Raw genomic sequence first — 13,266 nt, forward strand, 5'->3', positions numbered from 1 at the left:
CCTCCAAAACCCACCAAGGTTCAAATTTAAAAGTATTACTCTTCAACCAATCTTCACGCATTTTTGTATTAATCAAAAGTGGATAATGATCTGAAAAGAAATGAACTAATTGTTGCACCTTAACCTTCGAGAATAAAAAAATCCAATCAGTAGTAGCAACTCCTCTATCCAACTGTTTTTGTATATTTGTCTTTGGTAAATTACCTCTTTCTCACGTAAACCATGTGCTAGAAAACCCTACACCAACCAATTGACAGGCTTCTAAAGTTCTTCGAAATAACTCCATTCTTCTTTCATCTTTAGGTAGCCCCCCTTTTTTCTTAAACTCATACATAATTTCATTAAAATCCCCACATACAAACCAAGGGATATCCTCCACGTCGATTAGACTCTTCAACACCGCCCAAGCGTCATTCCTATCTTGTACATATGGGGAGCCATAATGACTCGTATAACTTTATTTGACTCTAACTTCATTGTCATCAACAAGCATATTTATGTCTTTTAGAAAAAGTTCGAAACGTGACATTAACATCTGCTTTCCAAGCCAAACATAGACCTCCTCTAGTACCTTCAGCATCGACCTCAATACCATTCTGAAAAACACAGCCTCGTCTAACTCGCTCTATCTTCTTTCCACAAAGCTTCATCTCGATGAAGAAGACAAGTTGGGGATTGTATAACTTTAGCATATGTCGAAGACGTTGAACCGTCCATGGTCTCCCCAAATCACGAACATTCCAACTCATGATTTTCATTGCGACCGATCGGCTTGCCTCTTGGCAGTCGTCGATAATAAATGAATAGGATCTAACACTTTTCTAGCCCTTGCCATGAGAGTTTCATTCCCTTCTTTACTAGATAACTCCTCCATCACTCCTCTATTTCTCTTCTTTCCCTCCTCTCCAATGAGGATACCATCCTCTACGTCGTTTTCCATGGTTGTTTTCTCTTGATCGTTCAATAAATTCTTCCTTGATTGATCAAAAGATGACAGGTTTTCTTCTAAACTAAATCCCAAAACTGGATCTATATTCATCCCTCTTCCAAAATTTTCCACATCCATAATCGATTCCCCTTTTCTCGGTTCTCCACTTCCACCCGTTCCCTCCTCTCTAAGCTAAATACTGGTCATGGATACAACTCTACGGGATTGGGTTCGCAACGATAAGTCTCAACCCATCTCAGCTACTTCTACCCCAAGCATCATTTTTGCATTACAAAAAGAATCACTGTGCCCCAAGCGACCGTAATAGAAATAGAAAAGAGATAGACGTTCATATTTAAACTTGACATAGGAACATCTCTTATTAAACATAACCTGTTTCTTCCTTTTTAATGGACGTCTAATATCCAATTTAGCCCTAATTCTCATATATTTATGATTTTCTTTCCCTATATTTGAACCATCATATTCTAGAAAATTCTCTAAAAAATTCCCTAACTATATTGTCAGACTTTCAAAAAATAAACTAATAGGGACATTGTGAATTTGAACCCAAAAAAGGGGTAAAAATTAATGGAATTTTTAATGGATCCCCTTGTTGTAAATGATAAAGTATCAGCAAGTGATTATTGAATGTCCATGGAGAACCTTTTAAAACCCTTTCCAAGTCCATAAAGTGAAAAAATTGGAATAAGTACATTTTTTTCTCCCAGATCTCGAATCTGCACTCCCCGTACAAGATGCCACAGGTTCACCATTGTACTTTTCATACCTGGGAAATGTATTAAATTGGTTATTAAGAAACACCTGACTGGTTGAAGCTCTCCTCTTATTGAAAGTGGATTTAATTGGATCTGCAGAATTTCGTCTTCCTCTTCATTAAGGGACAAATCAGTCAATTCATTCTCCTTAAAGTGCAAAACAAAGAAGCGAATGTGAAGAGGACTCCCACAAACCGTTGAAATAAATTGTACTACACAGGCCGATCAAAAACTAGACAGAAAACAAATTAAAACCAATTGAAAAACCAAAATCCCTTAATAGAGATAGTAGACAGAGAAACGTGCTAGAATAGCAGACCCAAGCAAACCCTTGCTTTTATTGAAGTTGAAATGCAATAATTTGCGTTATAAAGCAAACAAGTATTCATATTGATAGAATATGATACCATAAAAAAAGAAGATGAAGACTAAGAACATCAAAATCATTTGTAATATTATCAATATTTAGTTTTAAATTAAATTAAATTTTAGCAATTTCATTTTAATTGTTTCTATAAAGTTGGATTTTTAATTATTAATTAATCTTATATTTTAACTTAGTCATTGTTTGATAATTCTTTGAAAAAATAAATCAATTGAGAGTTAATAATTGTAGAGATTTAATTTTTTAAAATAATAAAAAATAAATGATAAAATTGGGGAAAATTTTCTATTATAATATCAAAATTGTTAAATTCAATTATATTCAAGAATTCAAGGAAACTTATTTTATACTATTTTAGTAATTAAAACACAATATTTAAAAATTTAATTAAAAATATAAAAAACATGCAACACGTGACATTAGTAACTAGTATATATAAAAGCATGAGTTTGAAAAACTTTTAAATTAACAAAACTACCATTTATTGTTAATTATATTACTAAATTCACATTAGAATAATAAGTTATTGCTATTTTTATGTGATGATAATAAAAGTAAAATTAATTGAATATTAATTAATATGATAGTATATTAATGTAAAATTAATTAATTTGGTTATATCTTTTAAAAGTTTTACTTAAAAATGTTCACTTTCGATGGCTGGACTATGGGGTATTTTGGATGGTCTATCACTCACACAAGAAAAGCAAGGCAATAAAATGTTGATACAAACAGATAGTTTGGAAGTTATTAAAGCTATTCAAGTTTCGGATTTAACGCCATCGAGATCAATTGTAACAATCCATTTTTCAGTGAAATTGGAACAGTAGTTTTGGAACCACAAATCTTACCGAAAAATATGATTTATTTTTATTTCATTATATGGTTCGTATTATAATAGGCATGTCATGTGAAAATTTTGAAATGAAAATTTTATCGATTAAGTGCTTAATTACGAGAATGACAAAATTGTATAAAATGCGAAAGTTGAATTCTAGTAGCTATAAGGATCAAATTGCTATAAAATTTAAAATTTAAGGTCTTTATATGGTAATTAGACCATTAAGAAAAGTATGTAGATTTTTCTTGGTGACTCATTTATGAAATTATAGAAAAAGGGCAAGGATTAAATTGGAAATATCAAAATACTTAATTAATTAAAAGATGAAAAGAAACATATCATCTTATTTTCATCATCTTCAACCTAAAATTTTATGGAAACCCTAAGAGAGAGAGGAAACTTTCAAGGCTTAATTAGGTAAGTTCTCTTGTCCCGTTTTTAGCAATTTTGGTATTTTTAAAATTCGGATAGCTTAATCTTTCTATTTGAGGGATTAATTTGAAAAGTTATCAATGTATGAAAATGGGTCATGGATGTATTATGTTGGAAATTGGAAATTTATGGTAGAATGAAAGATTATTGATAAATAAACAACTTTTACAAAGTGATTTTTGATGAAAACATGATTTAGGGGCTAAAAAGTTGTAAAATTTGATGAAAAATTCTAAAATTTTATAGATAAATGTGCTGGAAAATTTGTATGGGGCTTTGGTTAGGTTTGGAATAGGGAGTAATTTGCACAAGTTTCATTTTCCAGGCCTAGGGACAAAATCAGAATTTGTGGAAAAATTAGGGGCAAAATGGTAATTTTGCATAAGACGTAAATTGAGTATTTAAATATGAAATGTATGAAATTTATGGTTAAATTCATTTATATAGATCCGAACAACACTAATTCGAGGTTAGGTCGAGGAAAAGAAAAAATTTCAGATTAGTAGACTTTTACGCAAACAAGTGTCGAGGTAAATTCGTGTAACTTAATCTGGCATGTAAATATGTTTAATTGAATGTTGTGTTGTATGGAATGTGATTTATATTGATGTACATTACTTGAATGTTATAATGAGAAACTTAATTCATGCTTGAAATGGTGATAAATGTTTAAGTTCCAATTGAATGTTGAATTCTGATGATTTGTATGGGCTTTCCAGAAACAAATAGGGTCCTGTATTTGTTGCGGGTGAGATTTAGCTTGGACGAGTAATCCCAATGACCTTGTCATAGAAAGGGTTTAGCTCGGATGGGTAATCCTGACACATTACCTTTCGAGCATACATTATAATTAGGGTTTAACCTAGACTGGTAACCCTAATTGAGCTCTTTTGAGCATATGCTATATAAAAGATTTAGCCTGGACTAGTAATCTTATTATACAACAAGTGGTTTGAGACTGTGCTCCTTGGTTAAGTACCCTAAGGGGTAACTTCGATAAGAATTGACGGATTAATAAATCGTACACTTCGAGTGTACTATTTGAGCCTTCATCAGAATTTTAATGATTCAACGGACATCAAACTCTTAACATGGCATAAAAATCTTGAGATGATATAATAATGACTTGAAAAAACCTTGATAAGCTCATTTATTCTTACTTGATGTGTATGGAAACTTTGTGACTAACATGTTTGGTTAAGTGTATGGGATTAGGCAATTTAGCCAAATGGATGGAAACATAACATTGATGCCTAGATTTTAATAAACAAGATTGGTAAGTTTAGTTTTTGTTATACGAACTTACTAAGCTTGTAATGCTTACCCCATTTTATTTTTCCCTGTTTTATAGTGCTCGAAAGCTCGTGAATGTTGGAAGATCATTGGAGCATCGTCACACTATCAACTAACATTTTGGGTATACTTAGTAAAATCATTTTAGTATAATGGCATGTATAGGACAACTTGGCCAATAGAGGCTTGAAATGTTATTTTGTAACTTAGCTATTAGAATGGTTAGTAATAGTTCATTTTGATATTTCTAAGTAGGTTATTATGATATATATACATGTGTTAAGTTGAGTACATGTGATCAGATTTTGTTATTGCCTAAGTTAAATCAAGGTAAGTTTATAAACGCATGTGCTTGCAATGATAGGTCATGTTAAATATGAAAATGCCTATTTTGAATGCTTGGAATGGTTGGTATTGGTTGTGTGTTTTAAGTGCAGGTCTTGGGTGAAATTTTGGGTGAGAAATGAAGCTAGAAATGGCTTCATTTTCTCTACACGGGCAGACATATGGGCGTGTGTCTAGACCGGGTGTGACACACGGCCTGGTAACATGGGCATGTGGTTAGGTCATGTGTCTTTTGCACTTTAATTTTGAGAAACAGAATGCTCAGAATTGGGCACACGGGCAGAGACACGAGTGTCTCAGCTGTGTGTGCCACATGGCTTAGAACACGGGCGTGTGTCTTGGTCATGTGAAACCTGCACTTAATTTTGAATTGAATTAATTAACCACACGGCCTAGCATACAGGTGTGTGGCATGGCCGTGTGTGCAAGTTAGAGAGTTACACGGGGTCGAACACAGCCTCCAACATGGGTGTGTCCCAAGGTCACACGGGCGTGTCCCTTGGACCACACAGGCGTGTGAGTCCTGCACCTTGGAAAATTTTTGAAAAGTCACGAAAAATTCTTAGAGGTCCCGATTGAGTCCTGAATCGATTCTAATGCTCTATTGGGCCTCGAGGTACCGATCAAGGGATGTTATGATTGATCTCGGTAAATGAATAGTAATTTATGTAGATTAATGAAAAAAAAATATTATGAATGTTTTGGTAATGGTTAAGGGTGTTACATCAAATACTAATCAGTTGAATTCATCATATCCTGAAGAATGTAGGGAATTAGGTATTTAGTACATCCCTAGGGAAGAAAATATAAAAGCTGATAGAATGGCCAAAATAGCTTTTAATAAGGAAGAATGGTTGCAATTGTTTGCAAACAATCATTTTGATTTAGTTTAATTGATTGTATTTTCTTTTCACAAAAAAATATTATTAATTAATTAAATTATAAATCTATAAAACCATTCAATATAATTAGATAAATTAGAAATAATAAAAATATAAGTTTTTTTAATTAAATAAATATAATTTGTATATGTAAAAATGATTTTCTTTGAACAATCTCATAATATGTTCTATTTAACACAATACTTATAAGTATTCATAACCCTTCTCAACCCATAAATAGGAAGACAATGCGCTTTAGCGCATTCGAACCCACCTCTTCCTGTATTGGCAACAATGCTCATACCAATCGAGTTAAGACTCAATCGACTAAATATAATTTTATTTTAAATATGATAATAGTTAATAATGTTAAAATCAATTTTATAATTAATATAAAATAAATGTTTGAGATTAACATTATACATAAAAGATAATATCAATATTATTAGCAATCTAATTTATAATGTATAAATTTATTTATTAATAATATTTTATTATCAATGTAATAATTATCATCACTTAATTAGGCTTTCGATTTTTAAAATTGCACTTATTATTGTAGATTAATTATCATTTAATTAATGTTACTATTATATACTAATTAAAAATAATGTTTAGGACTATAAATATATGCATTAGCAAGCATTCATTCAAAAAACATTTAAAGAATTATTGGAAAAAGTCATATTTTAATATTATTTAATATGTTTTGTTTTCATCACCAAATATGTACGATTTCATTCTTATTTGATATGTTTAGTTATTATTATTTGATATTTGATAGTATTTACATAATTGTGAATGTTGTTTACAATGTTGTGAAATATTATGTTAAAGGTAATAAGTATTAAAATAATGATTTTTTTAGGTTAAATTTTGACACATATTCAAATGGCAAGTTATTTTCTCTAATCACTTTATATTTTTCCTCACTTTTTTTTATTTCCATTACTTTTAAAATATTAAAATTACTATGTCATTCTCAATTAATTTTCATAATTAATCAACTTTTATTATAAATTAGACCAATTTTTATTTAATTAGTAAATATATATTTTAAAATTTAAAATATATTATTTAATAAATTAAAAATACATAAATCACGTAGAACGCACATAATATGATAACTAGTAAAAATATAAAAACTGGAGTGAATATTATATGATAAATATTGAAAATTGATAAATATAATGAAGTTTTTGAGGATGAATTATCAATTTATAATAGTAAATACAAGATAAATTAGTTAAAATTTTAAGGTTAAAATATGCTTGAATTCTCTATACTTTTAGTATGTTTAGAATTTAGTCTTTATATTTTTATTTTAGGAATTTAATCATTCCACTTTTCAGATTTTAAAATTTACATTCAACTGTTTGCACCATTAAAGTTCTTCCATTAAATTTAATGGTATGACATTTTGAATTAAAATAAATACTCATTTAATAACGGTGTAACAAAAATGGTGTTGTAGTAAACTTGAAATTATTAGAAAATTTTAATTGTATCAATGATTGAACTTGCATTTCTAAATTTAAAAACTAAAAGACTAAATTCTAAATGTATGAATAATGTAGAGTTATAACATATTTTAACCAAATTTTAGATAAAGAAAAAAGTAATCTAACCAGATATATATAATATATAATGTTGATAATGCAAATAAAATCATGATTCTTGAGGATTTAGTGGGGACTGTTAAGGATTTAGTGAAGATATTATTATGGGTTTTTTATAAAATTGTTTCATGTATTTTTACCGTTTTATCTTTCTGATACTAAGGGCTGATTTTCTCATTTTTTGCACCCAACAAAAACACAACTCTATCTGAAAATATTTTTCTTTTCTTCTCTCTATTCAATATTTCTTTATAAAATTAGAGACTATGATGCCTCCAAACTTTTTTAGGAATTGTTCCTATTGTGATTTCTTGAGAAGAGTAACATTAATTGAGTTTCATATTTCATATTGGGATGTACGAATATTGAAGGATTGTGTTAACCTTGATGGGCAATGTCCATTACACAATTACATTGATCAAGGTGTATTTATTTCTAAAGCAGTGATTTATCACGGCACAATAATTTCTAATTCCAAGTTTAATTATTTAATTTTCACAATCAATACTAACAGATTCTTTTTTTTTTTTTGCCATTATTAATAGAAATCAATTTTGTATTAAAAAAGTGAATCTAAAATTTTCTAGAATCAAAATTAATTTCTTCAGCATATTATTTAAAAAAGTTGTAAAATTATTTGAAAATATATAGTTATTTATTTGTTTGATTAAAAGTGAAATTGTTTCCCTCAAATTGAGAGAGTATTTGTCATAAAATATTGACAAATTGTCCATTATGATTCTTCTCTAATTTTTTCTCCTTTTGTTGTAGATGAACCTTACCAACAGCGATATTATTGGTTGAATATAATATCTAATTAATGAAAATGATTAATATTTTTCAAATATTTCAAAAATGTTCACTATAAAAAATATTTCCAAAAGCATTTACCAAAAACTTCCAGAACAATTTTAATGTATTATTTTGAAATGATAATATTAAATAAGTACAAATAATTGAACATAAAAGAATTTTTATCTATATTAAATAATAAATTATTTTTTACTTATATTAAATAATAAATTATAATTATTGTTAAAATAGTACGTTAAATAAAATAATTGATTCCAAATTAAAATGTATTTTGTTTTAGAATTTATATTATTATTCTTTAGTTCTGGAATCAATTGTTTTGTAGTTATATTATTGGATACATTTGTATTATTATTTTGACATGGTAACAATAATCAAATTTTACTTAACAATATTATAACATTGCAAAAAAAAATGGAAATAATATTACAATTTTGTTAAATCCAACGTAAGAGGTGGGATATGAAACCCAACATAATTGGAAATTTATTCTTCCTTTTTAGAAAAGCAATCGAGACTAAAACATGAATTTACCCAAAGTTTTGTGAAATTTGAACTCCAATTTTTTAAATACTGTTGAAATTTATCAAAAATAGAATTAAATACTTAAATATACTTAAAATATGTATTTTAACATTGTCTAATGTTGGTAATGCAAGGACCCACCGCATCATGCACCACAAATGAGTCATCGTGGGATAATTTCAACGAGTAGCATGTTTTGACTAGTTGTCCTCTTTGAAGACAGAATTTCTTACGACGTGCTCAATGAGTGAAATTTTTTAATTACATCGTGCTACTTTGAAATCCAATGATGTTTTTCGTAGCAGTTCGAGGGGTTGGTTTACTTTTGGCCATGCTTCATTTGTCTTGCTTTTCTTCTCTAGACACATTTGGCATGGTGCTAAAACCCTGTTTAGAGATTTTTTTTTTCGGTATTGATCCAGATTTGGATGCTCAAGTGGAATTTGGAGCATTCCAAAAACTTGGAGATCCAACTACAAGAGACAAGTAGTCTGATGCAAGATTGCTTTGTTATTTTTCCCTTCTACTTCTATTAGTGATTTGCCATAGGCTGCTGGAAAAATCTTGATTTAAATCATTGCTTTTTCTTTGATTCTTGTTCTTTCTTTATTTTATTCAGGAGATGATTCCAAATAAATAGGTACGAAAGCTATAATTGTAAATCATGATCAAATTTATAGAAGCATTGGTTTATACATTCCTCTTAGTATCTACTTTAAGGATAATTTTGTATCGCATGATAATACCTACCACAAGGGTCGGTTCAATTATCATATGATCATAAGAAAACTCTGCTTACTTTCAAGAAGTCTCCTCAGTGATATCCACATGACAATGTCTACTTTGGAGTAAGTTCATTTCATGCCATCACAAGAGACCATTGATGGAGGTCGTAGGTCTTGTTTCCGCTCAATATTTTAAAAAACATGCTAGGTTTTAATTTCTGGTTTCAATCATGTATGATCAATATGTGCATGATAAATACATGTCGCATTCTTTCCTAAACTATATAGCATGCTTATCCCATGTATGCATGACATGCTATGTCAATTTTATAATATTCACATTCAATTATTCACAAGAGTCAATCAAACAATTTTGATTCTCCATAGTTTTTCTTTTAAAGGAAAAACCGAAGAAGTGAATGTGAACCGTGCACTAGGTATGTTTCTAGGAAAGGGAGGTGAGTCGTATTTGACCACTTAAAAACTAAGTTTTTCCTTGCTAGATCCAATCATAGACATGCACATTCTCATTACCACATTTCTCACAGTAATCGAATAACCTAAAGAAGTGAATGGAACAATAAAACACATGAATTTTCTCATTACCACACTTTTTATCTTTGATAGATTAGTTGTGGGTCATTTCATATATATATCACAATTATATCATAAATAATTATTAAACAAATATATAAAGAGGTGAGTAATAAAATAAAATTTTCAGCCAAGGTTTCCATAGTTCTATTTCTAGAAAATAAATGAAAAGCAAAAATTATATAGTTTTTCATCACAAGATATTCCTTGTGTCTTCGACCACCATTGCTCCATCTTCTCCTTGTCATGGACTCCTTTTTGGAAAAATTACATTTATGTCTTATATTTGTTTCCAACTTACAAGAATTCTAAAAATAAAAATAAACCTACGTGGAGATAATAGTCCACGGTCTATTTCCTAAGAACCACAACCTTGATAAAAAAAATAATAATTATACAACAAATATATATGATATTGCATTCTTTCACATACATTCCCCTAAAAATGCGAATAATTACAAGAATGTCACATTTAACCCTTAGCCATTGAGTTACTTAAATATTATGAGAGCAATGTTAACTCGTCTAAATTTGGTTGAGGACGGAGGACTGTTAGCTGAATTACAAGTAAAGCTGGTTTGGCTGGAGCAGATTCAAGCTAAGCAATTGAACAACGAGTCGTTAGTTCAGCATATGCAACATATTGACTCGAACAAGAATTCTGATTTTAGCTTGTACAACAATAATGTGTTATGTTTCAAAGGTCGGATTTGTGTACCCAACGACAAAGAATTAAGACATTCGATCCTACAGGAGGCACATAGTTAGGGGTGAGCATTCGATCGAATCGAATTGAATCGAAAATTTTCGAGTTAATCGAGTTTTCGAATCTTATTTTATCATCCTAACTTTATTTGAAATTTTCTCGAATCGAGTCGAGTCAGATGGAATTCGAATCGAATTGAATCGAATCAAATATATTTGTTCGAGTTAAGTTTTAAAAAAAATGACTCTAGCGTTATTTATTTTTATGTAATTTTTCAAAAAAATAATTTTCTTTAAAGTTTTTAAACATGATCATACAATAAAAAATTAAAGTAAATAAGTGAATAAATACAAGCAACACAACATCAACCCAAATAAACAACATTAGTCCAAAAAAACAACAAAAAAAATACAACAAGATTATAATAAAAAAACATAAGTAAAAGTCAAAGTAAACAGCATGAGTTGAAGTAAACAACAACATTATAAATAAATAAAAAAAAAACATGAGCAAAAGTTCAAAATACAATAGAAACCTGCACCACTCCAAACAAAAAAAAAAAAAAAAACACAACAAAAGTTCAATTAACCAACAACAATAACAAACCAAATCAAACTAATAACAATAACACATCAGTTCAAAAACCATTAAAGAATAGTTTAAGTTTCTTCATGAGTCCAAATAAACAACAAAAACAATACAACAACATTGTAATAAAAAAAACATAAGCAAAAGTCCAAAATACAATAAAAACCTACACTAGTCCAAAAAAAAGAAAAAGAACACAACAAAAGTTCAATTAACCAACAACAATAACAAACCAAATCAAACTAATAACAATAACACATCAGTTCAAAAACCATTAAAGAATAGTTTAAGTTTCTTCATGAGTCCAAATAAACAACAAAAACAATACAACAACATTGTAATAAAAAAAACATAAGCAAAAGTCCAAAATACAATAAAAACCTACACTAGTCCAAAAAAAAGAAAAAGAACACAACAAAAGCTCAATTATCCAACAACAATAACAAACCAAACCAAACTAACATCAGTTCAAAAACTATTATAGAATAGTTTAACTTTCTTCTTTTGCTTCAATCGTCGTTGATAATCTTGAAACATCTAGTGAAAGTATTGATTGAGTTAGTTAAATGATAAAAAATGTTTGCAAAAATAAATTAAATAAACAGTTAACTTTATAAACTAATGTTAAGTATATTACCTTCTTGATCTTCGGGTATTTTGAATAAATCTAACAAATTTAAAAACAAAAGTGTTAGTTAAATTATGGGAATGCTTACTAATATAAATAATACAAAAGCTTATTTTATAAATTAAAATTTTTATATTACCGTCTTCCATGGTTTGAAGTTCATCAACATAATCTTCAAGATTGATGACATCATTAGATTTCTGAAGCCAATCTTGTGTGCAAACTAAAGCCTCGACCATGAGAGGAGTTAGAGAACTTCTAAAACTATCGAGAACACGTCCACCGGTGCTAAATGCACTTTCTGAGGCAACTGTTGAGATAGGAATAGCAAGAATATCTCGAGCCATTTGTGCAAGAATAGGGAATCTAGGACTGTTCATTTTCCACCACAATAGTAAATCAAATGAACTTGAATTGTTTACTTCTTCATCCTCACCCAAATATCTATCCAACTCAGATTTGCTTTCTAATCCAACTTGTTTCTTCTTCTTAAGGTATTTTTGTTTGGCCAAGCCCGTTTTCATTTTTGACTGATCTATTTCCATTGAACTACAACGATTAGTCGAAGAACTAGATCTACCTTCAAACAATTCAATTCTCCCGGCATTAGAAGAATACTCATTGAACAAGCAATGCAATTCTTTATCAATCATTTTCATAATGTCATTAGCAACATTAGGAAAAAGCAAGTTGACCCCAAAGTCCAAAAAACTCATTTTACATCGCGGATCAAAGATGACTGCCAAGTAAACTAGCATGTTGATCTTGTTTCCTTCACCCAAATACTTATTATATTTCTCTTTCATTTTGGAAGTCATAGAAATTATGTCTAGATCTCCACAATCTTGCCAGCCATCAAAAAGACAATGCACATCCATCAATACTTCAAAAAGTGAAAGAGAGCTAACATGCAAAGATCCGGACACCTTCAATGCGGGATACTATCACCTAGGTTCCTAAACTTGGAATGGATGTAAGATGATAAAAAGGCTCAAATAATTTTATAACTCTTCGAACAATTTCCCAATCATCAAATGTAGGAACTCCATCTCCAGCAGTAAGATCAAGAAAAAAATTATGGTTATCACGTACATATGATTCAAATGCACGCTCATATTTTTCAGCCACCTTTAATGTAACACCCCCTACCAGTATCCATTGCCGGAATAGGGTACAAGGCATTG

This window comes from Gossypium arboreum, chromosome 6 (genome assembly GCF_025698485.1).
Source record: "Gossypium arboreum isolate Shixiya-1 chromosome 6, ASM2569848v2, whole genome shotgun sequence".
In the NCBI taxonomy this organism is placed as follows: domain Eukaryota; kingdom Viridiplantae; phylum Streptophyta; class Magnoliopsida; order Malvales; family Malvaceae; genus Gossypium; species Gossypium arboreum.